This window comes from Ovis canadensis, chromosome 2 (assembly GCF_042477335.2).
Source record: "Ovis canadensis isolate MfBH-ARS-UI-01 breed Bighorn chromosome 2, ARS-UI_OviCan_v2, whole genome shotgun sequence".
Classification (NCBI taxonomy): domain Eukaryota; kingdom Metazoa; phylum Chordata; class Mammalia; order Artiodactyla; family Bovidae; genus Ovis; species Ovis canadensis.
The window spans coordinates 65,259,179-65,263,987 of record NC_091246.1 but is presented as its reverse complement, the minus strand read 5'-3'; positions in this window follow the sequence as shown (position 1 = coordinate 65,263,987).

Below are 4,809 nucleotides of genomic sequence, written 5' to 3'. Positions count from 1 at the left end.
TATTGTTCACAGTCAACATACCTCTTCCCTCCCAAGTAGACCTGTGTATGTGTAGGATGGCATATACATACCAGGAATCTGTGCAAACATTTAAGATTTTCCCTGACCTCCAAGATTTAATTGAGGGTATCAGTTTCATCTTTTGGGAAGAAGTCCCCGAGGGTAGATTTCTTGCTTCAGAGACTTGAGTCTGAGTCACTATGTGTCCCACTAGGCTTTCCCCTCTCCCATCTGTGAATCATTTCTCTTCAGTGTTTGCGAGAGGCTCACTTCCTAGGTGAGTTCAGTTCAGTTCAGTCGCTCAGTTGTGTCTATTTGCAACCCCATGGACTGCAGCACGCCGGCCTCCAGGTCTATCACCAAATCAAAGAGTTTACTCAAACTCATGTCCATTGAGTCGGTGATGCCATCCAACCATAACCATATCATCCTCTGTCGTCCCTTTCTCCTCCCACCTTCAATCTTTCCCGGCATCAAGGTCTTTTCAAACGAGTCAGTTCTTCGCATCAGGTGGCCAAAGTATTGGAGTTTCAGCTTCAGCATCAGTCCTTTCAACGAATATTCAGGACTGATCTACTTTAGGATGGACTGGTTGGATCTCCTTGCAGCCCAAGGGACTCTCAAGAGTATTCTCCAACACCATAGTTGAAAACCATCAATTCTTTGGCTCTCAGCTTTCTTTATAGTCCAACTCTCACATTCAGACATGACTACTGGAAAAACCATAGCTTTAACTAGATAGACCTTTGTTGGCAAAGTAATGTCTCCACTTTTTAATATGCTCTCTAGGTTGGTCATAAATTTTCCTCCAAGGAGCAAGCACCTTTTAAATTCATGGCTGCAGTCACCATCTGCACAGTTTGTTGTGGTCCACACAGTCAAAGGCTTTGGCATAGTCAATGAAGCAGAAGTAGATGTTTTTCTGGAACTCTCTTGCTCTTTTGATGATCCAACGGATGTTGGCAATTTGATCTCTGGTTCCTCTGCCTTTTCTAAATCCAGCTTGAGCATCTGGAAGTTCATGGTTCACATACTGTTGAAGCCTGGCTTGGAGAATTTTGAGCTTTACTTTACTAGCGTGTAAGATGAGGGCAATTATATAGTAGTCTGAGCATTCTTTGGCATTGCTTTCTTTGGGATTGGAACGAAAACTGACCTTTCCAGTGCTGGGGCCACTGCTGAGTTTTCCAAATTTGCTGGCATACTGAGTGCAGCACTTTCACAGCATCATCTTTTAGGATTTGAAATAGGTCAACTGGAATTCCATCACCTCCACCAGCTTTGTTTATAGTGATGCTTCCTAAGGCCCACTTGACTTCGCATTCCAGGATGTCTGGCTCTAGATAATCATCATGATTATCTGGGTCGTGAAGATCTTTTTTGTATAGTTCTTCTGTGTATTCTTGCCATCTCTTCTTAATATCTTCTGCTTTTTCTGTCCTTTATTGTGCCCATCTTTTCATGAAATGTTCCCTTGGTATCTCTAATTTTCTTGAAGAGATCTGTAGTCTTTCTCATTCTCCTGTTTTCCTCTATTTCTTTGCATTGATCACTGAGGAAAGCTTTCTTATCTCTCCTTGCTATTTTTTGGAATTCTGCATTCAAATGGGTATATCTTTCCTTTTCTCCTTTGCCTTTCGCTTCTCTTCTTTTCTCAGCTATTTGTAAGGCCTCCTCAGACAACCATTGTGCCTTTTAAAATTTCTTTTTCTTGGAGATGGTCCCTGCCTCCTGTACAGTGTAATGAACCTCCGTCCATAGTTCTTCAGGCACTCTGTCTATCAGATCTAATCCCTTGAATCTATTTGTCACTTCTACTGTATAATTGTAAGGGATTTGATTTAGGTCATACCTGAATGGTCTAGTGGTTTTCCCTATTTTCTTCATTTCAAGTCTGAATTCAGCAATAAGGAGCTCATGATCTGAGCCAGTCAGCTCCTGGTCTTGTTTTGGCTAACTGTATAGAACTTCAACTTTGATTGCAAAGAATATAATTAGTCTGATTTTGGTATTGACCATCTGGTGATGTCCATGTGTAGAGTCTTCTCTTGTGTTGTTGGAAGAGGGTGTTTGCTATGACCAGTGCGTTCTCTTGGCAAAACTCTAGTAACCTTTGCCCTGCTTCATTCTGTACTTGAAGGCCAAATTTGCCTGTTACTCTAGGTAGTTCTTGATAAATATTTCTTGAGGAGATAAGCCCTATATAACTGATTAGCTGATGCTATGATAACTCCTGAGATGAAAAGTATCATCAGTAGGATAGTTGAGACATGCCCCATTTGCACAATGAACACCAGACCTCTCAAAGGCCCAAGAAGGCCCATTCAGACCAGGGGAACATATCCTGGGAAACACTAGTAGATTGACTTTATTGTCCTGCTGAGAGAACTAGGCAATTTTGGGTGGTGCTAGCAGTCATATTTTCTGGGTGGGTAGAAGCCTTCCCTGCTAAAACTGAAATAGCAGCTGAAGTGGCTAAGGCTAAAAGAAATAATTCCCAGGTTTGAACTCCTAGGATCCTGACAAAGTGATGAGGGGATAACAAGTACCCTGGGCATAAAATGGACCTTGCTCTCAGCCTGGAAACCCCAATCATCCACTGGGGAAATTGGAGAGATCCAATCTGATTTTGAAATGGGCCTTAGCCAAGCTATATCAGAAAACTCAAGAAAATTGGATTACATTGCTTTTGATTGTCCTTTTCTGCATGGGGTTAGCCACAAAGGATAAGTTAAAGTTAAATGCATTTGAACTGATATATGGTAGACCCATTCCATAAGCCCAACAAAAGGAATATGTTAACCTCCTTGGGCCATAAAGAAAGCTGAGCACCGAAGAATTGATGGTTTTGAACTGTCGTGTTGGAGAAGACTCTTGAGAGTCCCTTAGACTGCAAGGAGATCCAACCAGTCCATCCTAAAGGGGGTCAGCCCCTAATACTCATTGGAAGGACTGATGCTAAAAGCTGAAGCTCCTCCAATACTTTGGCCACCTGATGCAAAGAACTGACTCATTAGAAAAGACCCTGATGCTGGGAAAGATTGAAGAAGGCAGGAGGAGATGGGGACGACAGAGGATGAGATGGTTGGATGGTATCACTGACTGATTGGACACGAGTTTGAAAAAAGCTCTGGGAGTTGGTGATGGACAGGGAAACCTGGTGTGCTGCAGTCCATGGGGTCTCAAAGAGTTGGACATGACTGAGTGACTGAACTGAACTGAACTAAACCCCCTTGAAATGAAACAATTCAAGTATGCCCTCCAGGTAGAAGAAACCATGAAAGCCCTCACTGAATAAGGCGACCAGCTGTTGTACCTGGTGCTGTACCCATGACCTGGGCCTCCACTCCTTTCATTCAGGAGACTGAGTGAACCTAAAACCTTGGAAAACTATCAGCTTGAAAAGCCAGCTCACCCCTAAGTGGGAATAGACCCTTGGCGATCCTTAGCAGCCTTTCTACCCTGAAGTTGCAGGGATCACTCCTTGGGTACATCACACACGAGTGAAGAGGGTCTCCAAGCCCCAACCTCCAGAGAGACAACCTGGGGAAATGGACTTGCTTGACCACTCATGTGAATCTTCCTTTAACCTGAAGTTTCTCTTCTGAAAAACAACAAAAGTGTGACAAGAGAGATTCAGTCCTGGCAGTAAGCCTCAACATCAGGGCACACTTGCCTTTAGGAAAAAGACATAGAGACTTCTATTTTAGGAAATATTTGATGTGTGAGCATTATTGTGAAGAAGGCTGAGCACCGAAGAATTGATGCTTTTGAACTGTGGTGTTGGAGAAGACTCTTGAGAGTCCTTTGGACTGCAAGGAGATCCAACTAATCCGTTCTGAAAGAGATCAGCCCTGGGATTTCTTTGGAAGGAATGACGCTAACGCTGAAACTCCAGTACTTTGGCCACCTCACGCAAAGAGTTGACTCATTGGAAAAGACTCTGATGCTGGGAGGGATTGAGGGCAGGAGAAGAAGGGGACGACAGAGGATGAGATGGCTGGATGACATCACTGACTTGATGGACGTGAGTCTGAGTGAACTCCAGGAGTTGGTGATGGGCAGGGAGGCCTGGCGTGCTGCGATTCATGGGGTCGCAAAGAGTGGGGCACGACTGAGCGACTGAACTAAACTGAATATTCAGGCCATGTCTCTTAAATTGTCCCTTGTCTCCGAAAGGTTAAACAAATGGTGGTCACTCAGGGATACAAACAGCTAGGGCTGAAGCCTGGGGACAATCAAACAGGTCTAAAGGCAGCTGGGGGAGAAGCTCTGCCCTTCTGCCTGGGGTTACTAACAACATCTACTCAGGCAGAAGTATTACTAGTAACAGAAGCCAGACCTGAGCCCCTCAGTGCTCTTCAAGAATGAGGGGTAACACAGAGGGGGGATTTGTCTCCAACAAAGCCCATTAACAATTCCCAGGGAATAAAAATAGAATCTGGGTAACAAAATCTAATCTGTTTTTTTTCTTTCATCCTTTGTCTAGTTTCGTTTGCTCATAGGGTGCTGCGTGCAGAAGTCTCACCAGTACTTAGAATTTGAATTTACTTGAATTCTCAGCCGAGCATTTCAAATACAAAATGGCTACAGCCAGCACCTCAGCTTGGCAGATGGTGTGCAAAAGCAGAGCTGCGCATGGTCCTGTAATTCAAGATGGACACCACTGGCCAGGTGAGGAGACACTTTGATCTGGTGTTGGAACAGCACAGCTGTGCCTGTGCTGTGAGAACTCAGCCCCCACCCGTTTTTCCTCCCCATGGTCGAGATGCAATAAGGCAGCTATGCCCACAGCTTATGGGGAGAGCC